The following is a 25,533-nucleotide window of genomic DNA, read 5'->3' on the forward strand; positions in this document are numbered from 1 at the left end:
GTAAATTTGGGGTATGTAGCATGTAAGGAGGCTTTACAAACCACAAAAGTTCGGGTCCCCATTGACTTCCATTATGTTCGGAGTTCGGGTCGAACACCCGAACATCGCGGCCATGTTCGGCCTGTTCGGCCCGAACCCGAACATCTAGATGTTCGCCCAACACTAGTGTACGGGCAGCTGACAGATCTCTCTCTTATCAGATTCGATAAGAGAGAGATTCGTCTCTTGGTCAAATCTTTTCATCATTGCTAGATGTATGGCTACCTTTAATATGTCAGAGATTGATGCTTCAATGTGGGCAGTCAAAACAATCAATTGTGCAAATTGGAAAGATCTTGCTTAACCACAAAGGGACTCCGAGCCGTAGTGTCACGCCGGCCGCCGTGATGACACGAGGCGGCCGGCGTGGTGACGTCAGCCATGACGATTGAGGAAGAGGAGCCCGACACTCGGGGCCAGTGTCGCCCCGGCTGCCGCCGGCCAGCCATTTCGGAAGAGGTGAAGGGTAGAAGAGCCAGGATGCCGGCGTGGGACGTCCCAACCTACACTGGGCTGCAGAAAGCCAAAGGTGAGTACCATTTTCTATTTTAGTTTGAGCTCGGAGTCCCTTTAAGCATATACTGTATATTCATCCAGCAGGAGCCGCTTTTTGGCAATCTGGAAGAATATATTTGTCCAGCGGTGTTGCGGCCGGTGCACGCTTGTTCTCATTGGGTGCACACTCGTTCCCTGTCGCTATTACAGGGGATTGATTGCAGAAGGGGAATGAGTGTTCCCCCGAGGCAACTGATCCTCTATGAATGAAGCAACATGCCTTGAATCACGAGGCACATTGATTCATAAAACGGAACGTTGCAAAATGTAAAAAAAAAGTAACTTCCAGGAGAGTACTTAGTGCCACCTAGGCCAAAAATAAAGTTAAAGTAAAAACAACAAAAATACATTATACATTTAACCAGTTGAGGACCGCGGTCTTAGCTTCCCCCGCCCCACCCATAACCCCCCCCCCCCCCCCCCCCCCCAGTGACCAGGCCATTTTTTACAAAATAGGCCCCTGCAGCTTTAAGGGCTCGCTGCTGGGCTGTACAACTCAGCACGCAAGTGATCCCCCCCACTTTCTGCCCACCAACAGAGCTTTCTGTTGGTGGGGTCTGATCGCTCCTCAGATGTTTTTTTGTTTTTTAAGAAATATTTATTTCATTTTTTTTTAAAGAAACTTTACTATTTTTTTATTTTATTTTACTATCCCTCCCTCCCCCTGCCAGCCAATTACAGCGATCGGCTGTGATTGGCTTCAGCCTATCACAGTGGATCGCTTTAGTGCCTCCCAGGGGGGCAGCGCTGTCCCACGGCTGTCCCCAGTACAGCGCAGCCTTAGATGGCAGCACTATACAGTGTTATTAGGCGGCGGTTTGCCGTCAAACAGTCTCCTATCGGTGATCGCTGCTGGAAGACTAATAACGGAGCGGAGCATTCCCTGACCTTCTAGTGGACCCCCTCTGATGCTCCCACGGGCCTCCTATTGAGGCACCACAACTCCCAGCATGCCCCCATAGAAGCACCACAGCTTGCTCTGCCATTAGGACATTTGGGGCACTCCAGAATATATCGGGCCACGTGCCACTGATCTTTGGGGCTAGCAATGCCCGTCTCCTAAAAGAGTTTTGTCTTTTACCCATTCACACTCTGCTGCTGATCCTCACAGGCCTCTTCCCCACTGCCTCCCTCCACTCTAAAAAGAAGTCCAGCTCTCTGTATCCCAGCACAACGCCACATGGCCTGTTTGGGTGGCAGCATGCCCATACACAGGCTTCTTCTCACTATTAGGTAAACAGCGGCCAGCAGCGGCATATCCTCCTTCTCATTTTGCTTCTAATGCACTCCGTCTAAACTTAGTCCCACAAGAGGGAGACACAGGCCACAGTTCAAAGCCTGACTGATACATGCACTATTCCACTTTAGTGCAAACTTCAGGCTGCTGCCTCTTCCAGCCAATTGAGCTGAGCACAGGAGGCAATGAGTTCACAATTCCCCTGCCTGGATATACTGTATAAGCAGCAGCGGTCAGGGACACAACCAGTCCCTACGATGCCAGGCAGACTGGGAGGGGGGGGGGGGGGGGGGGGGTTTGCTGCTTTATTTTGATGAGCTGCAGAAGGGACAAAAATACGCAGTAAATAGCAGTAGTAGTAATAGCAATAGCAGTAGTACCCAGATGAATAAGTCATGTTTAAATCAGATTTTATTAGGTCAGCAATATATAAACATAATACATGGTAAATGCAATTGTGAGTGGCACAGATCTGCACACCATGTTTAACCACTTCTGACCAAGGGGTTGTTCTTACCTAAAGGACCAGAGTGAATTTCACAATTAAGTGCTGGTCCCATCAATTGGCAATAACGTTACCACTACTTATCACACCTAAATAAGTACTATAAGTAACTAAATACTACAAGTAAATAAAGTACTACAGGTAAATAAATACTTTTTTTGGGGGGGGGGGGGGGGGGGGTCAAATTAGACTTTTTGTGAGTGCTTTTTTAAGTAATACATTTATATTCTATGCTTTTTAAAGGGAGAAATAATGAAACTGATTAAATAATACACAATTTCTCATTTTTTATCCATTCTAGTTTTATTCTGGTTATCACAACATTTAAATGATGTTCCTAGTACAGTGAAGGGTGACAATATTTTATTTGGAAATAAAAGTGTTTTTTGTTTTCTTATTGTACTCTATAAACACTTGCAAGCCCTTATTTGTAAAAGTAACAGTAAAACAGTACAGTATATCTTAATGACATACATATTTAAAAAGCTTGAGTCCTTAAAGGGACACTTAAGTCTCTGTAAAAAAAACGAGTTTTACTCACCTGGGGCTTCCAGCAGCCCCCTGAAGGTGTATCGCGCCCACACAGACTCCATCAGATGCTCCTGGCCCCACCGGCAGCCACTTCCGGTTTCGGTGACAGGCCGGGAACGCGAGTGATTCTTCCCGTTCCCGACCACAATAGCGCCCTCTATGCCACTATATAGCAGCATAGAGGTCGCTATTGTGTCCGGGAACGCGAAGAATCACTCGCGTTCCCGGCCTGTCAGCTCCTTACGCCGAAACCGGAAGTGGCTGCCGGCGGGGCCAGGAGCATCTGATGGAGTCTGCGTGGGCGCGTTACAGCTTCAGGGGGCTGCTGGAAGCCCCAGGTGAGTAAAACTCATTTTTTTACAGAGACATAAGTGTCCCTTTAAAGTAACAATTTACGTATTTACTTGTAAGGTTATGTTCACAGTGGCCTTTGCGTTCCCTGTAACAGCAGGAACAGGGCACACGTTATCCACATGTTGAATTGCATACAGTGAAGTTCAGTGAAACATACAATCAATGAAAAGTATGCTTCACTATTAATGTGCGTGTTATGCAGTAACACACTGCATGCAGTGCGTTACAATTTTGAACGTTGTTATTCCACAATACATTGGCGTACTGTTATCATCGCTGTAGGTGGTGCATTGCATTGAGGCAAGCCACGTTACAAAGTGACCATTATGCTGCACCACAACATACCACTGTGAATGTAACCTAAATTCTATCACTTTGGGTTGTTGTTTTTTTTTACAACTGTTTTAATTTAGTGCAGGGTATATGAAAAGATCATTGTGAACAAATACATAAGGGAGCCTAGACCTAGCAAAAGATATTACATGTATTTATTTGCATACATTTAACCATATGAGTCTGAGAAGCAAAATATTTTTGAGATTTATGAGAAAATGCAAAATGCTTTTGAGGGAATTGAAGATGAGATTGCCAATGAGGACGAATTGTTCTTGGTTTGTTTATTTAGACAGCATCAGCGGACTACAATAAAGGTTATTAAAGGGCCACTATCGCAAACATTGTAACATTTGAAATACATGTAAACACATGCAACTAAGAATTACATTTCTCCAAGAGTAAAATGAGCTATAAATTACTTTTCTCCTTGTAGTTCTGTCATTTACAGTAGGTTGTAGAAATCTGACAGAACTGACAGGTTTTGGACTTGCCCATCTCCTCATGGGGGATTCTCAGAGTATTCTTTGTTTCAAAAGCACTTAGTGAATGGCAGTTGCTCAGTCCAATGCCAACATAATGTGCAAACAGGTGGTGGTGGTGGTGGTGGTGGTATCTACTGTATGTATCGATCCCTTCCAGGGAATGCTTTTATAAAAAATAAACAAAATATTAAATATCCCACAATAAGGAGATGGACTAATCCAAATCCTGTCAGTTCTGTCATATTTCTACTACCTACTGTAAGTGAAAGCAAAATAGGAAAAGGTAATTTATGGCTCATTTTACTCTGGAAGAAAGGTACGGTACTAATTATTTGTATGTGTTTACATGTAATTTAAATGTAACAATTTTTTTGCAATAGTCGTCCTTTAAGAAAAAACGGGAAATTATCAGCATGGTCAAGTATAAACATATTGTCCCAAGAGGAATCAGAGAAAGGATTATTCCAGTTGAGCCCCTACAAACCCTCTGCATGTTACTAGACTGGAAAATATAATGTAAGGCCCACAGCCTAAAGGTGGCCACACACCATACAATTTTTTAAATATCTGTTCAATTTAAGAATTGCAATCAATTTTTGATCTTTTGACTGATTGTAACATTTCAAAAATATGACCAATGTACCACACACCTATGTTCAATTTTTTCCTCAATTATGATAAAAATGATTTCAATTATGATAAAAATGATTGGAAACTCAGAGAAAATTGCTAGGGTGTGTATAGTAATAAATTAACAATCCAACACACACCATACAATCTTTAGTAGAAATTGAAGAGAAATATCTGGCATTCCGGATCGATTTAAATCGAAAAAAACGGGAAATCCGATCGGATTTTTCAGTCGAATGAAAAAAAAGCTTTCGATTTTTTTCGAGAGATACGATCGTTTTTATCGAATTACTGTAAAATCGGATCATTTTATTGTATCGTGTGTGGCCACCTTAAGAATTATGACATTCTTTGTTAAAGAAGAGAAAATGCAATTTGAAGATGTAGAAAAGGAATTGGAAATTAGTACACAGAAACTTAATGAATATAAAGATAAAGAACGTTTTGATTAACTAAATGAGAAGCTGAAAAAAAAAAGAAGTAAATGTTCAGATTTGTAGAAGTTGCAAAATAACAGGAAAAGATTAAATCAATTAAAGAATAATGTTTTTGAGAGATGTAGAAGATTATAAAAGTGGGGATAGCTTGAATTCAAGTGGGCGGAAGTCTGGATTAAAATGCAGCCTGGGTAAATGAAATGAAAGGCTATGGCAGGAGACCCAGGAGGACCCCACTGCAAATACATAAACTGCAGGTTGCCAAAATGTACTTGAGTAAGTCAAAATCCTCCTGGGAAAATGTCTTGTGGACAGATGAGACCAAGTTATAGCTTTTTGATAAATCACGTCATTCTACTGTTTACCGAAAATGGAATGAGGCCTACAAAGAAAAGAACACAATACCTTCAGTGAAATATGGTGGTTCAATGATGTTTTGGGGTTGTTTTGCTGCCTCTGGCACTGGGTGCCTTGAATGTGTGCAAGGCATCATGAAATCTGAGGATTACCGAAGGATTTCGGGTTGCACTGTGGAGCCCACTGTCAGAAAGCTGGGTTTGCGTCCGAGATCTTGGGTCTTCCAGCAGGACAATGACCCCAAACACACGTCAAAAAGCACCAAGAAATAGATGGTAACAAAGCCCTGGAGAGTTCTGAAGTAGCCAGCAATGAGTCCATCTAAAACCTATTGAACACCTGTGGAGAGATCTTAAAATTGCTGTTGGGAAAAGTTATAGGAAGCGACTGATTTCAGTAATTTTTTTCCAAAGAGTGTTCAACCAAATATTAAGTGTGGGTATGGGTGTGGGAGAAGCCAAAAGACATCTCTCCCTACTGATTACCTAAGCCTGTCCAGGTTCCCCACAGCACCTCCACTATAGCTGTAATACTGTTACAGTTTATGGTGGTGCCCAAAGCAAGTGCTGTGCGGCATGGAGTAGGCGCCAAGAACGGTTTCGCTCTGCATGGTCCTGTTACAGCTCATCATTCCAGAGCAGGATCCCTCTAAACCAGGGGTGTCCACACTTTTCTGTCTCGCAAGCTACTTTAGTACTTTAAAAATTACTGAGTCAATGTTATCTACCTACCCCCCTTAAAAAAGCCCATATGTAATTTAGCAGATTCCTCCTCCATCCCCGAACATAATCAGGCAGAGAGCCTCCATTAGAGCCTTCCGTAGAAGCGCATATTCGCGCGGACCGGCTTTAAGGCTAACAGTGCCCAGCACCCACCACCACCCACATTGCCTCCTGCACTGGTATGTTGCTGATTGTCATTTTGATATGTCACACTTTTTTATGTGCCTCACTTTGGAATAAACAGATAAATGCAGTGCCGACCTCCCGCTCTTTCTCTCTCATTTGTATAATCAGGCAGAGCCTCCCCTTAAAGTGGACATGAACTCTTGCACAAGACAGAATGAAAACAGAAAAATGCACCCTCTGTGTATTTAGAGAGTTTAGCCTGTCTAATTCCCCCTTATCTCACCACTGTAATTTGATCTCTCAGCTGTGTCAGCTCAGGATTTGCCTCTGCTACGGCAGAGTAGATAATTTGTAAACACAGGATGTTAACAATATGTCTGCTTCCATGAAAGCAGGAATTAGACACATTGCAGATTTATTGCAGGATTTGTATCAGCTGTAAGAAAGAAATATTTTCTTTAAAGGTTATTTTGCTGTATGTATATTTTAGAGCAGAGAGGAGGTTCTGAGTTCAGGTCCCCTTTAACATCATTGGAACAATACATCATCCAGAGGCTTCCCACTGCTGAAGTAAGTATGAAGTTTTTTTCTTTTCTCAAAGTTAGGCAGGGAACACACTTGTCTTTCAGTTTTCTCCGCACGTTTTACTGCATGAGTTTTCATTTGTCATTGATAGAGAAAACTGTTAAAATGTGAAGAATTATCCTGTAGAATGTCAGTTTTTTTTTTCTGCCTGAAAAACACATTAAGTGTAATCTAGCCCATTGATTAACATGAGTTCTCTAGCCCACTGATTAACATGTAGGCAAAAGCGCAGTACGCTGCCAGCAACGGGAACGAAGACGCGCGCGGTCAGGGCCATGCAGACGCAGTGACCTGCGACATTAAAGTCTCAGAAAACGGAAGTGTGCTGCGGCGGGGAACCGGAGGATCGTTATGTCCCGACGCGGGCATAGGATGTCTGCAGGAGGCCAGTAGAAGCCCCAGGTAAATTTAACTCTTTTTTTTAATAACTTAAAGTTCTCTTAAAACAAAAGGTATTTGTGATTATTCAAGTTGGAGTGAGCTCTGAGGTGTCCAAAAATGCATCACTGCTGAAAATGCAGATCATCTCTTTGTTGTCCCTGATAGCTAAACACACCTCTAGAACCACTATGATGCAATGATGTGTCAGCTTGTTAAAGGGAAGGACCAAGGAGTATAAAAAATACACTTACCTGGGGCTTTCTCCAGTCCCTGGCAGCCGTCCTGTGCCCTCGTTGCAGCTCCGGTGGCTCCCAGTCCCCTCCGGTGGAGAAGCCGACCTCTCTGGGTCGTCTTCCAGGTTGGCTCCTCCTGCACTTCAGCATGCAGCTCACTGAGGCCCACTGACGTCAACCGGACTGTAATGCGCAGGCGCAGAGCTACTGCGTCTGCACAGTACAGTCCGGATGACGTCAGCACGACTACGTGAGAAGCACACTGGAAATCAAGTAGGCCTCTAGTACCGGAGGGGACTCCGGGCCACTGGCGGGGAGCGGAGCTGTGGCGAGGGCACAGAACGTCTGCCAGGGGCTGGAGGAAGCCCCAGGTAAGTGGATTTTTTTTATGCTCCTCGGAAGCATCATTTAATATTATAGAGCCAAACTAATCCAACATGCATGCAAACTGTTTCAGATTGGTTGCTCCTCATCAGTGCATGGATTAATATGGCTCTCCTTCACTCCTCACATCCAAAACTTCGCAAAGTCCTGCAACTTCCACCTTCATAACATCTGCAAGATCCGCACCTTTCCTGACCTCTGCCACCACCAAACTCCTCATCCATGCCCTCATAATTTCCCGCCTTGACTACTGCAATGCCCTTCTGTCTGGCCTCCCTATGACCTGAATAGCCCAGCTGCAGTCCATCATGAATGCGGCAGCCAGAATTATCCACTTCTCCCATCGCTCCACCATGGCAGCTCACCTCCGTGAATCCCTCCACTGGCTTCCTATCCAGTCCAGAATCAGATTCAAGATACTGTGTCTGACCCACAAATCTGTCCACAAAACCTGTCCAACCTACATTTCCGATCTTACTCAGAGGTACATACCTAGCCGCTCACTCCGCTCTTGCAATGAACTGCGCCTGACCGCATCCGCATCACCCAGTCCCATGCACGCCTCCAGGACTTCTGAAGAGCTGCTCCAACACTATAGAACTCCCTACCTCCACCCATTAGGGCAGCCCCTTCTTTCAACATCTTCAAAAAGGCCCTCAAAACTCACATTTTCACTCTGGCCTACCACCCCTCACACGTGCTCTAAACCTGCAGATGAACTCTGGCCCCCTACCTTTCGTGTCCCTACCTCTCCCTCTAGATTGTAAGCCTTTGGACAGGGTCCTCCTCCTTTTGTTTCCTACCTGATCATGCACCTCCATTACTGTGCACCCATGCTCTGCATTTGAGTGAACTCAAATCTCCTAATCTCCATGCTCCCATCCAGTGACTGACTAAGCATTACCTTGTACTCTTACTGTGCTGCGTGATCTGGTTTTTGTTGTATTCCTGTATTGTCATATTGCTGTATGTCACCCTAAATATTGTCTGTAACCTAAACTAATGCCCAGCGCTGCATAATATGTTGGCGCTTTATAAATACAATACATAAATAAATAAATAAAGGACAGGACTTGAAACAACTACAGTACTTTTTCCATTAGTTTTCCTAAAGAGAGCATTGTGTCCAGCAGATGGCGTTTGTCAGCTGCACATGATAAGTTACACTTCCCTACTAAACTCAGAAAAGAAGTATGCATTCTGAGTGGGCGGGGACGTGTTGTGATTATGCCACGTTCCTTTAGCTTCGGTGCAGCCGACCGCTCGAAATTCCAGAGTAAAACAGGAGTGTGAACCCGAGGTACAAAGTTGCTGGGGACAGACAGGGGCCACCTCGGCAGGGTCACAACTTTATGCGGCTTGTCTCGGAAGGATCCAGGAGGGAAGGGGACGGTCGGCGAGTCCCCGGATCGTGTGACTTTCCTGAAGCCAGAGCAAGTTAAGCAATCCACTGACTCCCGGCGCTGGTAGAGAAAAAGTTAATGGTTAGCTGGGCGGCTGCAAGTATTTCTCTGTCAGCCAAGTCGGGGAGGAGTCGCTGTAAAGTGCAGGACTGTAGGCATCGCAGCTGCAAGCAACTTTCCACCATCCGGGATGTTCTGAGTGGATCCCAGCCTCCAGATCTGTTGCGTGGTGGGATCTCATTAGCTTGGGAGGGGTGGCATTTATGGTGACCCTTGTGTGTGGTGACAGAGGAGAGGGAAGGACTACGGGAACACGCTTCTCAGGTAAGGTTACAGCCCTGAATAATTCATTCTAGTTTACTCAATGGGAAGAAGGGAATAGTCATGCTGCACTCTCCCTGACTATAGTTTATGTCATGAATTTTCTAAAGACTGTCATTTCCCAATCTGCCTTAGGAGATGTGTTTGTACAACTAACAATAAATAGACTTATAACTATAGGCGATGGGTAAACAGGTGGAAGGGTGACAATCGCAATTCATATCAGCACTTTTTTTTTTTCTTCATTTTTAAAAATATGATCAATGCTTTTATTACGCTGCATTGTTAATAGGGTGATCGGATTCATTATGGTAGCGATCAGCACTACGGTACTGCCATTACCCTCGATTGGCAATCCGCAGTTCCATTCCCTGAACTGGTGTTCCACATACAACCGTTTTTTTTTTTCTAGAAAAGTATGTTTTAATAACTTTTGCGGTGTATAAAGTGGTGATCAGCTGCAAAAGTAATAAACAATTAATAAAAACAAAAAATACGGTTTGCCGCATCACTCCATTGAAGCCTACATAAGTTTGCCACAGTGAAAGTGGTGAATGCTATGGTGATAACTTCTTACTGTTATAATTATTACCAATAGAAGCTTTCTTAGGTAAGTGGCACGTAATTCAGTGGATAGGGATGGCACAGTGGATAGTACTCTTGCTTTGCAATCGCCAGGGTCCCAGGTTCATATCTTGGATAGGATACTTATCTGCTTGGAGTTTTTGTGTTCTTCTCATGTTTGTGTGGGTTTTCACTGGGCACTTTAGTTTCCTCCCACATCCTAAAAACAAGCTGGTAAGTTCATTGGTTTTCCTTGAACTAATCGGCCTAAAGCCGTGTACACATGTACGAGGCATGTCGCCCAGCGGGTGTTGGGATCCAATACATTGGGCAACATTGCAGGGCCAAGGCTGTACAGATTTATTGTTAACCTACAGGCTAGTGACGTGTGCTGTCAGAGAGGGCTGACAGACTGTCTCAGGTGTGATGTCACCTGGGAGCAGGGTGAACCAGGAGAAGAATGCTCTTGGCGGATTGCAGGCCGTTTAGGCTCGGGTGCTGCTGTACACACTGGACTCTCGACAGAGGTGGTCTTTGGCCGAGTTTCTTCTAGCGTGTATACAGGGCTATAGACTGTAATAGGGATACTTCACTATGAGTCTAGTAAGGATTAAGGCATGTACACATGCTTGACTAAAGTCAGGTGAGGTGGCCGATAAAGACCACCTCAGCTGATTATCAAGCGTGTGTACGGCAGCCCCCAACCTGCGAGCCATCCGCCCAGCGGATCTACCTACCTGATGGGCCCAAACTTCTTTGAAGATGCCCCTCCCCTGCCGCTTGATGTCACACTCCGCTCCGTCATCCCTCCCCCCCCCTCGCATAGCAACAGAACGTGTTGTCAGCTACCCAATGATGTCACCCAAGGGGATTGGGTCCCGATGGGTGGCATATATCACAGGTGTGTACGCACCTTCAGAATGTCAGGAAAGTTGGTGACTGGTAGTCAATAGGATCCAAATATTTCTGAGTTTCATTTTTAATGTTAATTTTCTGCTTGATTAAGCTGTCAGCCTCAGTTCACACTATGTTCTTTCTTTGCATAACGCCAGTGCTACAACGCGGCCAACACACACTCTACACGATAAAACACGCAAGTTATATTCATAGCATGAAGGATTGCTATGGGACGTGTGCTTTACCGCACACATTATCCAGAGACGCACTGTAGAAAGTGTGTTTGGATAATGTGACCTGTCACAGTGCAGGGATGTGAACATGCCCATACAATTGTATGGGCAGAGCATTCACGTGTGGCAATGCAGTGCAAAGCAATGTACACAGTGTCAATGCACCCTCAGTCATTAGCTTTCTGAATCTGATTAGCTGTGTAAAAAGTCCTGGTCTAACCGCTGCTAATTTCTTTTCATGTACAGTAATTGTAGTTAATGCATACACAATATTTTTTTACAAAATGACACCTTACTGCACTTTTTTGTATGATACATTTTCATTAGTTCTAGTCTGAGATATCATCAAAATTAAGCTGGCCATACACTTATAGATTTCCACCCAATGTTCCAGAATGATCGAATCCTTTCTGAAAATAATTGATTCAAAAGGAATTGATTCCTACTATACGCTGCTCATCAATTTCCAATAGATTCCTGCAGGGAATCTATTGAAAATTGATTGAACTGCAGAGTTGCAATGTTCAATGCAGTGCAAAGCTATAGGCCATCGATCTGCTAATGCTCTTGCCCTGAGTGTTTTACATTTTTTATAATGTCCAATCAATTCTTTCAGTTGATTTTTAAAATGGATCAAAAATCGATTGGTCTGACATTTTGGGGAATTGATTCCCAGCAGATTAATCGAATCTGCAAGGAATCGAATGAGAAAATCGATGAGTGTATGGCCACCTTTAGGTTGTGGTTTATGTGATAAATTATGTGAGAAAAATGATGTGCCTCAAGGAAAGGGAGATTTATTTTATTTTTTTTCGGTTGCTTTTTACCTTTATTTTGTACTGTGTAAAAAATAATGACTGCTGAGCAGTGCTGGCCAACAGCTGAGAGGACTTCCAAATTCCAGAAGTCTGCTGTGTCGTCACTCGAGACAAATGGGGACATCCTGGCCCATTACCAGAAAGTAGTCAGGAGAAAATATGACATTGAAGTGGTGTAAAGGATCAATATGTTAAAGTTCTAGTACACAAAAATTGTTGATCCTAACTATTTTCAGTACATTTTAATAAAAAAAAATTATAAGCAGGTTACTTTGTAATGTGGAAAGAGAATGTAGAGTTGAATTTTAAAAAGGTGTTTGCTAACTAACCAATGTGCATGTGCCCATGGACCCGACTAATGCTTTGCACACACGTCAGATGGAAGTCGTTTAAAACAAATGATGAACGATGAATTGACTGATTATCGTTAAAGAAAATTGAATTGCTGAAAAAGACAACAATAAACAACGGTTCTCAGTTAGCAAAGTGAAAGAAACAGACTCCCCATATAAGTGTTTATAAAAATCAGATAATTATCTGAAATGATCACTGCAATAGCCCAAAATACGTATCATACATAGGCCTCAAAGAGAAAACTTACCTCTACACATCGATCTTGCCTTATTAAAGAGTAACTGTTAGGCATGAAAAACAAAATCAATTCTCTATTTCCATCTGTTGATCATATAAAGGGAACGCTAAAAAGGCAATGCATAACTTTAAAGGAGTCATCAGGGGTTTCAAATGAAAATAAGTGCTACTTACTTGGGGCTTTTTCCAGCCCCAAGCTCCCAGCCTGTCCCTCGCTTCAGCTCTGTGGTGAGCTGTTCGCAGCCTCTCCCTCCCGGTCCCCGGCGACGACATCAGGCTGACCTGGAGGCCTGGACTGTACTGCGCCTGTGCGAGCGGCGCTGTCAATCACCGCCACGTAGACCGGAGCGCATCCTCATGTCCCTAGTTCCTTAGTACGCAGCCAGTCATCAGCCGCAAAAGAGAAGTTGCAGTGCAGGCTGGGGCAAGGGGGGGGGGTGTAGGAGTTTCTGCACAGACACAGCTAGTTCAGCCTGAATGGCTGCAGCCTGTGTCACTCTCACTCCTTTTCCTCTCATTGGCTGCCTCCCATGACTGTCCGTGTCTGCCCCCTCCCCATACTCCAGCTCGACAGGCATCTCCGCCGATTCATGTGGGCAGTGGCTGCCGCCACTGCATCGCACCCATGGAGACCCCCGTCCCTGCTACCATTTTCTTAGGGATTCCCTGCCTGAGACATAATGTTCGCTATTGGTTTGGGGTGGAGGGGGGAGTAAGGGAGGAAATGACCTCACCATTGGCTTCAGCTGGAGGGAGTAAAGGTGGCCCTGCCAGCGAACAGAATTCTCTCCATTTTTTATTTTATAACGTTCACTGAAATCAACACTTGGACCGTGCAATACACGTGCTATGTAAGTAGAGCTAGTATTTATCTACAGTGATGTGAAAAACTATTTGCCCCCTTCCTGATTTCTTATTCTTTTGCATGTTTGTCACACTTAAATGTTTCTGCTCATCAAAAACCGTTAACTATTAGTCAAAGATAACATAATTGAACACGAAATGCAGTTTTAAATGATGGTTTTTATTATTTAGTGAGAAAAAAAACTCAAAACCTACATGGCCCTGTGTGAAAAAGAAATTGCCCCCTGAACCTAATAACTGGTTGGGCCACACTTAGCAGCAATTACTGCAATCAAGCGTTTTCGGTAACTTGCAACGAGTCTTTTACAGCGCTCTGGAGGAATTTTGGCCCACTCATCTTTGCAGAATTGTTGTAATTCAGCTTTATTTGAGGGCTTGTTTCCACTGTAGCGGTGCGGAATCGCCTGGATTCCACTGCTGAAGAAATTGCATGCGGCTGCGTTTCCCCATGTGGATTTACCCGCGATTTCGCATGCGATTTCGCATGGCAAGGAGCCATGCGAATTTAACCATGTCACTGCCTGTGTTAAGTTCCATTGGCTTTCATGCGAAATCGCGGGGAAATCCGCATGACAAAGCCGCATGCGATTTCCCTATTAAATACATTAGCGGCGATTCGCATGCATTCCACTCGCAGGCGAATTCGTTGACTCTTTTGTGCGTTTTTTTACCGCTGAAAAAAACGCACCTCAACAACGCTACAGTGGAAACAGGCCCATCCACTTGCATTACATGTGCGAATCCGCATGTGTTGGACACATGCGGATTCGCGATAGTGGAAACGAGCCCTGAGGGTTTTCTAGCATGAACCGCCTTTTTACGATCAGGCAACAACATCTCAATAGGATTCAGGTCAGGACTTTGACTAGGCCACTCCAAAGTCTTCATTTTGTTTTTCTTCAGCCATTCAGAGGGGGATTTGCTGGTGTGTTTTGGGTCATTGTCCTGCTGCAGCACCCAAGATCGCTTCAGCTTGAGTTGACGAACAGATGGCTGGACATTCTCCTTCAGGATTTTTTGGTAGACAGTAGAATTCATGGTTCCATCTATCACAGCAAGCCTTCCAGGTCCTGAAGCAGCAAAACAACCCCAGACCATCACACTACCACCACCATATTTTACTGTTGGTATGATGTTCTTTTGCTGAAATGCTGTGTTACTTCTACGCCAGATGTAACGGGACACGCACCTTCCAAAAAGTTCAACTTTTGTCTCGTCGGTCCACAAGGTATTTTCCCAAAAGTCTTGGCAATCATTGAGATGTTTTTTAGCAAAATTGAGACGAGCCTTAATGTTCTTTTTGCTTAAAAGTGGTTTGCGCCTTGGATATCTGCCATGCAGGCCGTTTTTGCCCAGTCTCTTTCTTATGGTGGAGTCGTGAACACTGACCTTAATTGAGGCAAGTGAGGCCTGCAGTTCTTTAGATGTTGTCCTGGGGTCTTTTGTGGCCTCTCGGATGAGTTTTCTCTGCGCTCTTGGAGTAATTTTGGTCGTCCGGCCACTCCTGGGAAGGTTCATCACTGTTCCATGTTTTTGCCATTTGTGGATAATGGCTCTCACTGTGGTTCGCTGGAGTCCCAAAGCTTTAGAAATGGCTTTATAACCTTTACCAGACTGACAGATCTCAATTACTTTTGTTCTCATTTGTTCCTGAATTTCTTTGGATCTTGGCATGATGTCTAGCTTTTGAGGTGCTTTTGGTCTACTTCTCTGTGTCAGATAGCTCCTGTTTAAGTGATTTCTTGATTGAAACAGGTGTGGCAGTAATCAGGCCTGGGGGTGACTACAGAAATTGAACTCAGGTGTGATAAACCACAGTTAAAGAGACTCTGAAGCGAGAATAAATGTCGCTTCAGAGCTCATAGTTAGCAGGGGCACGTGTGCCCCTGCTAAACCGCCGCTATAGCGCCGCTAAACGGGGGTCCCTTCACCCCCAAACCCCCCCACTGCGACACTTGGTCGCAGACTTGGTCGCTCCTGGAGGCAGGGCTAACGGCTGCAGCCCTGCCTCCTGTCGCGTCTATCAGCGGCGCATCACCGCCTCTCCCCTGCCCCTCTCAGTGAAGGAAGACTGAGAGGGGCGGGGGAGAGGCGGAGATACGCGCTGACAGACGCGGCTTAACGGGGGTCCCTGATCCCCCAAATCCCCTCGTTTCAGCGGGGGAGCGCTTCCTGGTTGGGGCAGGGCTAACCGCCGCAGCCCTGCCCCAACCAGAAAGCGCCCCCCCCCCCGCTGAAACGAGGGGATTTGGGGGATCATGGACCCCCGTTAAGCCGCGGGATAGCGGCGGTTTAGCAGGGGCACACGTGCCCCTGCTATCTATGAGATTTATTCTCGCTTCAGACTCTCTTTAAGTTATTTTTTAACAAGGGGGCAATCACTTTTTCACACCGGGCCATGTAGATTTGGAGTTTTTTTTCTCACTAAATAATAAAAACCATCATTTAAAACTGCATTTTGTGTTCAATTATGTTATCTTTGACTAATAGTTAACAGTTTTTGATGAGCAGAAACATTTAAGTGTGACAAACATGCAAAAGAATAAGAAATCAGGAAGGGGGCAAATAGTTTTTTACATCACTGTACTTATATATGTCGTTTTTTTATCTGGCATAGTATGGCTGACAGCTCCTCTTTAAGGTGTAGAGATAAGTTTTCATAGTGAGAGAGTTATCTTATCACTTCATTCCTTAAAGAGACTCCGTAACAAAAATTGCATCCTGTTTTTTTATTATCCTACAAGTTCCAAAAGCTATTCTAATGTGTTCTGGCTTACTGCAGCACTTTATACTATCACCATCTCTGTAATAGATCAACTTATCTCTCTCTTGTCAGACTTGTCAGCCTGTGTCTGGAAGGCTGCCAAGTTCTTCAGTGTTGTGGTTCTGCTATGAACTCCCCTTCCAGGCCGCTCTATGCACACTGCCTGTGTGTTATTTAGGATTAGAGCAGCTTCTTTCTTCTCTCTTATCTTTTACAAGCTGGATAAATCGTCCTCTGAGCTGGCTGGGCTTTCACATACTGAAGAATTACAGACACAGGCAAAGCTGTTTGCAGGAAGAAACGAGCAGCCTGAAACTTCAGTGCATGAGAGATGCAGGGGGAAAGAAACACACAAATGATCTCTTGAGATTCAAAAGGAATGCTGTATACAGCCTGCTTGTGTATGGATGTATTTTCTATGTGTGGACATACAATACATCAACCTACTTCCTGTTTTGGTGGCCATTTTGTTTGTTTATAAACAAACTTTTTAAAACTGTTTTTAACCACTTTTAATGCGGCGGGGAGCGGCGAAATTGTGACAGAGGGTAATAAGAGATGTCCCCTAACGCAGGGGTCCCCAACCTTTTTCGGCCCGGGGACCAGTAACCGTCCAAAATTTTCTCTGGGGGGGGGGGGGTATTCGCGGCGGCACAGCAAGCACAGTTGCCCTAGTATAGGGAGTCTAGGTACCCCGCTGCAGCTAGTATAGTGCCCCAGTATAGTTAGTATAGTGCCCAGTGTGCCCCAGTATAGCTAGTATAGTGCCCCGTGATAGCTAGTATAGTGCCCCATGATAGCTAATATAGTGCCCCATGTGCCCCAGAATAGCTAGTATAGTGCCCTGTGTGCCCCAGGATAGCTAGTATAGTGCCCAGTGTGCCCCAGGATAGCTAGTATAGTGCCCAGTGTGCCCCAGTATATCTAGTATAGTGCCCCATGTGCCCCAGGATAGCTAGTACAGTGCCCAGTGTGCCCCAGTATAGCTAGTATAGTGCCCATGTGCCCCAGGATAGCTAGTATAGTGCCCCAGGATAGGTAGTATAGTGCCCCAGGATAGCTAGTATAGTGCCCAGTGTGCCTCAGGATAGCTATTACAGTGCCCAGTGTGCCCCAGTATAGCTAGTATAGTGCCCCATGTGCCCCAGGATAGCTAGTATAGTGCCCAGTGTGCCCCAGTATAGCTAGTATAGTGCCCCAGGATAGCTAGTATAGTGCCCAGTGTGCCCCAGGATAGCTAGTATAGTGCCCCAGGATAGCTAGTATAGTGCCCAGTGTGCCCCAGAATAGCTAGTATAGTGCCCAGTGTGCCCCAGGATAGCTAGTATAGTGCCTAGTGTGCACCAGTATAGTGCCCAGTGTGCCCCAGTATAGCTAGTATAGTGCCCAGTGTGCCCCAGGATAGCTAGTATAGTGCCTAGTGTGCCCCAGTATAGTACCCAGTGTGCCCCAGTATAGCTAGTATAGTGCCCAGTATGCCCCAGTATAGCTAGTATAGTGCCCAGTGTGCCCCAGTATAGCTAGCATAGTGCCCCATGTGCAGCTAGTATAGTGCCCCAGGATAGCTAGTATAGTGCCCCAGTGTAGCCCCCCTTCCCCCGCGGCCGCCGCTTCTGTTACCTGCTTTGAGCTGGCGGCCGCTTCCTGTCACAGATTCCCCGTAGCCGCTATGAGGAATGCAGCATCTCCTATTACAGCAGCGCTTCCTGCGCAGCTGCTGTAAGAAGGGAAGAAATCGGGGCAGCGGCTTCCTGTAGCGGCGATCGCCGTTACCATGGAAACCGGCGCTGTCTCGCTTTCTTCCCTCCTTACAGCAGCTGCGCAGGAAGCGCTGCTGTAAAAGGAGATGCTGCAATCCTCAAAGCGGCTACGGGGAATCAGTGACAGGAAGCGGCCGCCAGCTCATAAGGTGACAGGAGCGGCGGCCGCGGGGGGAGGGGGGTGAGAGGCCAGACCCGCCGCGGCCCAGCTGGCAACTGCCCACGGGCCGGCAGTGGGCCGCGGCCCGGTGGTTGGGGACCCCTGCCCTAACGCACTGGTATGTTTACTTTTGTGCGATTTTAACAATACAGATTCTCTTTAAGTTACCTCCTCTGTAGTTATTTTCACATGCAGTTAGTTAACAGCCTGTCTTTAACTTTAGAATTGTGGAGTTATTTTAACCACTTAACATCTCAGTCGTTTTCAGCTTATGCATCCGAGCAATGTTCACCTCCCATTCATTAGCCTATAACTTTATCACTACTTATCACAATGAACTGATCTATATCTTGTTTTTTCCGCCACCAATTCGGCTTTCTTTGGGAGGTACATTTTGCTAAGAGCCACTTTACTGTAAATGCATTTTAACAGGAAGAATAAGAAAAAAAATGAAAAAATTCATTATTTGTCAGTTTTCGGCCATTATAGTTTTAAAATAATACATGCCTCCATAATTAAAACCCACGTATTGTTATTGCCCATTTGTCACGATTATTTCACCATTTAAATTATGTCCCTATCACAATGTATCGCGACAATATTTTATTTGGAAATAAAAGAGCATTTTTTCCGTTTTGCATACATCACTATTTACAAGCTTATAAAAAAAAATAGAGAGAAATATTTCATCTTTACATAGATATTTAAAAAGTTTAGACCCTTAGGTAAATATTTATGTTTTTTTTTTTTTTTATAGTAATGTTTTTTTTGTTTTTTTTTTATTAAACATTTTATGTGGGCATTTTTGGGAGGGTGGGATATAAAAGTGTTTTATTTGGGGAAATATTGGTGTATTGTAATGTTTTTGGGAATTTACTTGTAGTTTTACTTTTTGGCCACAAGATGGCAATCTCGATTTTTTTTACATGACGTCACTCTAAGCGTACAATGTACGCTTAGAGAGACACAGCTTCAGAAAGAGCAAAGCTTCCGAGAGAAGCTGTCGCTTTTTCAGCGGGGGAGAGGAATCAATGATCGGGCTCCATAGCCCGATAAATTGATTCCGTGGCTACCGACTCCGCGGCCGGGAGTGCGCGTGCACGCGCGCGATCGTCCGCGGGAGCACGCGGGAGCGCGCCTGTCCTCCTTGACGTTTTTATACGTCAAGGAGGACAAAGTGGTTAAGGACTGAAGAGTTAACTTTAGAGATCTCACCTTAACTTAAAGACAGAACAGTTAACTTTAGGTTTGCCTGAGGTAAAATGTTTCCTGAATACTACATGCCTTATCACCATGGTGACAACTCTAGAAACGTTATTAAAGACAGGAGATAAGCTTAGTGGATTGAGGCCATTATCTTTATTTAAAGCGGAACTGTAGATAGGTTTAAAACAAGCTGTTTCACTTACCTGGGGCTTCTGCAAGCCCCCAGCAGCCTTCCTGTCCTGCACCGGTCCTCCACGAGCCTCCGTTCTCCTGCCGCCGCTTTGTTCTGATCTTCGACTTGTAAGTCGTGGCCAGCGCAGCACTGCCAACCATATCCTTTCTATGCGTTCCCGTCTGTAATTGCGCTATTGCGGACTGGAACGCGAAGAAAGGATGCGCGTGGCCAGAGCCGTGCAGGAGCAGTGGCCTGGCGGTGAAACTGAAAGCAGCTGGCGGCGGGAGAACGGAGGCTCGTGGAGGACTGGCGTGAGACCAGACGGCTGCTGGGGGCTTGCAGAAGCCCCAGGTAATTGAAAAACCTTGTTTTAATCCTATCTACAGTTCCGCTTTATGGAAACAGGGAACAATAAAACCAACTAAAAACAAGGCATGGCCACTGGGCCCCACCATATACATGATGACCAAACCTGTGCCCTACTGCCCAAGTATATATCACACAATGGTCCTGAATACAATATCGGGGAGAATGACAACTGTCTATGGACAGTGTATGTGGCACCATTGCATAACAACGGTCCTGAACAAAGTATCAGGAAAAAAGTTGCCGTCTATGGACAATGTATGTGGTATCATTACACATAGATCACATAGTAACAAATAAATGCCTGTACCACACTGTCCAAGTAAATGTCACAACGGTCCTGAATAAAGTATTAGGGAATACATCCGGATACTTTCAGCCTGTCTTTTTCTGGTCTTTGGAGGCGCTCGATCCCTCGGGTGAGGTCACTGTTTGTCACATGACTACAGACAGCGATGTCGACATAGGGGAAGAGTGCCACCTAGAAGACAGGAGGGAGAATAACAGTTCTGGATTCCGGGTAGGCGAGTCTGGCATACAGGGGATTGCGGCTGGTAGGATATCGATACAATTAGCGATATTCTACTGCTGGATTCCATAGTAAATAGTAAAATATTGGTAATATTTACGAATATTTTCCTATAGCTAAACCTAACCCTACTCTCACACAGAACCCTGTCCCGGTGGTGCCTAACCCTAAGACCTCCCAGTGCCTACCCCTAAGACCCCCCTGGTGGTGCCTAAACCTAAGACCATCCCCCCCCCCCCCCCCCCCCCGGTGGAACCTAACCCTTCCTCCTCTCCCCCCAAACGTAATGCTGCAATATTGCGGCTAAGATGCTGATTTTGTAGCGGCAATCATTTAACATTTCCACATCCGCATGCATTTTCAATGATATTCGCTAATTGGGCTCCTCCTGGCGCCCAAAATTAGCATCTCCCAAATCAAAGTAAAAGCTGCGATTTGTGGCAAAAAGGGTAAATTTTGGCACTTGCAGGCGCCTGATAGCGGACACATGTGGCCAAATTTACCTTTTCTGCTGCTAATCATGGCTTTTATCATAGGCGCCAAGGTGATGCCCTTTCTTCCATTAGGGCTTCTGCGCCCTTTTTCCCTGATTCGGTGAGTCTGTGCAGTAGCTGCTGAAGATCACTCTGCTGTATTATTTTTTCCCCCTGCTTTTAGGCTGGGTTCACAGTGGTCAGTTGCATAACTCAAGCGCTATAATGACTATGAACTGCAATGGAGACTGCCAAATACAATGCCTGAATGCAGCGAGTTAGAATAACACGATCAGTTAGTGTGAACAGGCCCATACAATCGTATGGGCAGTGAGTTGACATGCAGAATTATTCTGCAATGCAATGCAACTGACCACTGTGAACAGTGAAAAATATGTACTGCTTTTAGACCCTAAAATCAGGAAATAATTATACCATGGAGGTTCAGTTCATCAACTCTTATTATGGTGTGATACCACCAGAGGCCTTGTGGAGATTATGCTTCAGCAGCTCAGAGATGTATTGGAATCATAAGCGAAACCTGCAGAATTAGGCAGGTGGTTTTAGGGCTCGTTTCCACTATCGCGAATCCGCATGCGTCCAACGCACATGTAATGCAAGTGGATGGGCCTGTTTCCACTGTAGCGTTGTTGAGGTGCGTTTTTTTCAGCGGTGAAAAACCGCACAAAAGAGCCGCAGAATTCGCCTGCGAGTGGAATGCATGCGAATCGCCGCTAATGTATTTAATAGGAAATTCGTATGCTGTTTTGGTATGCGAATTTTCATGCGAATTCACATGAAATCAATGGAACAGCACACCGGGATTGCCATGGTTAAATTCGCATACATCGTCATCCATGCGAATGTTCACGCGAATTCGCACGAAAATTCACATGCACACACATGCGAAATTCGCATCCACATGCAAATTTTGCCACAGTGATTTCGCAACGCAATAGTGGAAACGAGCCCTCAGGGCTGGTTCACACTATGACGAAAATCAGTCCATTTCATTAACAGACCACAATAAACTTGGATTATAAACTAAACATAGAATCCATTCAGATGTGTTAAAATATCTATTCTGTCCATTGTCCTTTCAACTCAGTGCATGCACAATAATTACGAAAACCGAACTGACGTCAGACAAGTCATAATAACAATTCTGCTATTATATGTCCGATATAACAGACATGTATGAATGGTTGTTATGTGGGTGTTCCCTTCTGTGGACAGTGCCAGTGTATGCACTGTTACCCGCCACATTGAAGACTGTAGTGTGAACCTAATTTAAATGTTTGGCTGAAGAATGCATAGTCATTTCTTGTAATTGGACTGTATAGTCCTTAGCTGTGGGTGTCTAGATACTTTGCCTGGAAACTTGCTATACCAGATGACCCTTTGAAGTACCTATATAAGGCCCCATTCACACTAAGAAACTTGCTGGCGTTTTGCAGGAGTGAATTTTCCACGATTTCACGCGGAAAAATCGCTGAACACTGCGGCGATTTTGCCGCGATCGCGTTTAGTGCTTCTATAGCACTGAAACGCAATCGTCGGGAAATCGCCTGAAAATGGTGCAGGCGACGCTTTTGCGTTTCGCATTTTTGAGCGATTTGCGGCGATTAGCGCAAATTGCCCAAGTAAGAACGGGCCCATAGGGTTTCATTACACTAGCACTTTTAAAAAACGCTAGCGTTTGAGCGTTTTGCCGAAATCGCGGCAAAACGCTCTAGTGTGAATGGGCCCTTATAGTTGTCTGAACATGATTTTCTGTGAAAAAAAAAAAAAAAAAGAATATGTTCATTGCTTGTCATTTCTTTTTTAATTAGCTGCTCAATGTTGACGAGTGATAATTACTGCTTACGGTAAATATATAGCTTTCAGTAAGCCAAACTAGTTTTATGACTCTGGCTAGCTGTCAGTAAATAGTCCTGCAGGTGTGTTGCAGCTAATTATCTTGCTGGAAAGGGACATGTGTGTCACACGCCTCTTCCTTTCTTCCTGCACTTCCAAGTCAAGTAATCTGACACTTTCGGGGCTCCAAAAATAAAGCCAGGAGAGAATAGCAGTGTAACAATTATAAATATTCTGCTAAAGGGTCTAAAAGGTAGGTATCTGAAGAGTGAAGAATTTATTTTTTTTTTTTTTTTTTTTTACTTGGTATACAGTGTTAACAGTTTTTTTTTTGTTTTGTTTTTTTTTGTTAATAATTTCAATTTAAAGAGACTACTGTATAAGGAGAATTTCACATAACAATAAAGTTAAGGTACCCATACACTACAATGAATTTCCATTGAAATACAGCAGATTCGATCACTTTGATGAAATCTGCTGTGAAATCGTTAACGCAAATGTTGACCGATTGATTTCCACCCAAAATCGATCAATTCAGTCGATCTGTCCAGGCGGAAAATGTAACTAGATCGTCTGCGGGTCGGGAGCACGTCGTTAGCGGCGTTCGATACAGCGACGACTAACGCAGCAATACATCACCTGTCTGGCCGGCACAAGTCCCCGGGTCCCTGCAGTCTCTCACTTATTCCGCCGTCTTCTCTTCACTTTCTGTCAGAAAGCAAAGTTTAAACAGTAGAGGGTGCTCTACTGTTTGAACTTTCTGCTTGTCACAGGACGGGACAGGAGTGAAGCGAAGATGGAGTACGCTGGAAGAAATGAGAGACTGCGGCGACCCAGGAACTTGCGCTGTCGTACAGGTAATGTATTGAGGCTGGCCATGGAAGCAGGGGTGCGAGGCAGGCGGCAGCAGCAGTTGAAAATCTGTGTGAAGTGTATGGGCATCCATTAGATCCCTCTCTGATCAGATTCAATCAGAGAGGGATCTATTTGTTGGTTGATCTGGTGGCAATTGACCAGTGTATGGCAGCCTTTAGGCTTCTTTCAGACAGGCAGCTGATAAGATTCACAGCCTGTCAGCCGTGGGTCACTGGCCCTCTGACAGACGCCTCTACCCCCCCCCCCCCCCCCAACCTGGAGTCACATCTGGGTGTGGCCGCAGCCGTGATCAGGTGCAAAATACAAGTGCGTTGCCACTGGGTAACGCCACCGCATGTGAGGCACTGACACAAGTGGTGCTGAAATTCAGCTGCATTTAAATTGCACTCATGGGCGGCAGGCGGAACGCTGAACTGCTTGGGTTAGAACGCCGTTCAGTTATCTGTCTGAAAGATGCCTATGGTTATCGTGTGCATTGTAATATGACCAAATTCTAGCATGCAGCCCTCCTCACAGGTGGTCATCTACTGAAGTACTGAAATGTGTACATGTGACCTAATGCTGATCATTCTCTTCTGCAGCGCTGAAAGGAGGCAAAGCTTATGTTAGGAAGGGTCAAAAGGGTCAATGAGATGCAAATTTTTGCATAATTTTATAGAAATATAAGTGGCTTGAAAAACGAACCATTCAAATGCCACATTACCTGTATGTGATTGTTCTGAATCAGACAGGTCCCAAGAATACAAACTGCTATGCAAACAAAGTGCTTTTTACGTATGGAGTTTAGAGGGGTGTGAGGAAACATGAAAATGGTCACAAAAGTGTCAGGTAGTGATTATAAAAGCCAAGGTTCATATTGGGTCCAGCTTGTCTTGTACTAATTAAAGGAAACTTGATGTGAGGAAAAAAGTTAGATACTTATCTCAGTAGTGGGAAGGCTCTGAATTGTCCAGAGGCTTTCAGGATCCTTATAGAACCCACTGTCCCAGCACTCGGTCCATCTTCATATTCTGGCCATAGTCCCAGCCGTGGATGACCGCCCCAGACTCGGAATGCTTGGGTAAGATCCGCACATGCACAGTAGAACGAAGGCTCCTTTGCTGGCACAGTGGGCTCTATGGGGATCCGGGAAGCCTCTCGACTAAAGAGGAGAGTTTCTTTAGGCCCTGTTCACATTATCAAACGCAGATGGCCGTGCGTTCGGAACACAACGCATACGAACGCACGCCATCTGCGTTTGTATGCATTGCGTGGCTGATCCCATTCACTGAAAGTGAATGGGTCAGCCACACGTTTTGTTAAAAAATGCAATGAGCATGCGTTCCCGGACTGCACTGGTCCGGAAAGCATGCAGTCTATGCACTTTCTGAAGTTGTGTGTGTCTGTCTCCTGCATGCGTTGCCGAAATCCAGACAGCAACGTGTGCAGTGTGAACAGGGCCTAACTCTTCTCCCTTCCTACTGCACGCTTGCATTAAAGTACACCTTAACTGAGAATAAACTGATTAAATTAATAATTGTATCTTTATTATTCTGCTCAATTCGGAAATGATCATGACCAAATGTGGTAGAGTAGGTGCCTTTCGAAAAGTACTTAAACAATAGGACACAGTTACTCCCTCAAGGAAATACTATTAGTGCAACTAAAAACATTATTACATAGGGACTCAACTTACAGCCACAGAAGGAGACAAGACAAATAACATTTATATTGCGCTTTTCTTTTGGCACACTCAAAGTACTTGAGCTGCAACCACTAATGCATGCTCATAAGGCAGTAGTA

At 44.9% G+C, this 25,533-nt stretch overlaps 1 protein-coding gene across 1 annotated transcript in view; it reads left to right on the top strand.

Moving 5' to 3' along the window:
- Positions 1 to 9,154: 9,154 nt before the first annotated feature.
- The window catches only part of UTRN (utrophin), an 863,547-nt gene continuing 847,168 nt past the window's right edge, over positions 9,155 to 25,533 (top strand). The window contains exon 1 of the mRNA XM_068232090.1: positions 9,155 to 9,621. The gene's annotated coding sequence lies outside the window, so the exon portion shown is untranslated. The remainder of the gene's footprint in view (positions 9,622 to 25,533) is intronic.

This window comes from Hyperolius riggenbachi, chromosome 4 (genome assembly GCF_040937935.1).
Source record: "Hyperolius riggenbachi isolate aHypRig1 chromosome 4, aHypRig1.pri, whole genome shotgun sequence".
In the NCBI taxonomy this organism is placed as follows: Eukaryota; Metazoa; Chordata; class Amphibia; order Anura; family Hyperoliidae; genus Hyperolius; species Hyperolius riggenbachi.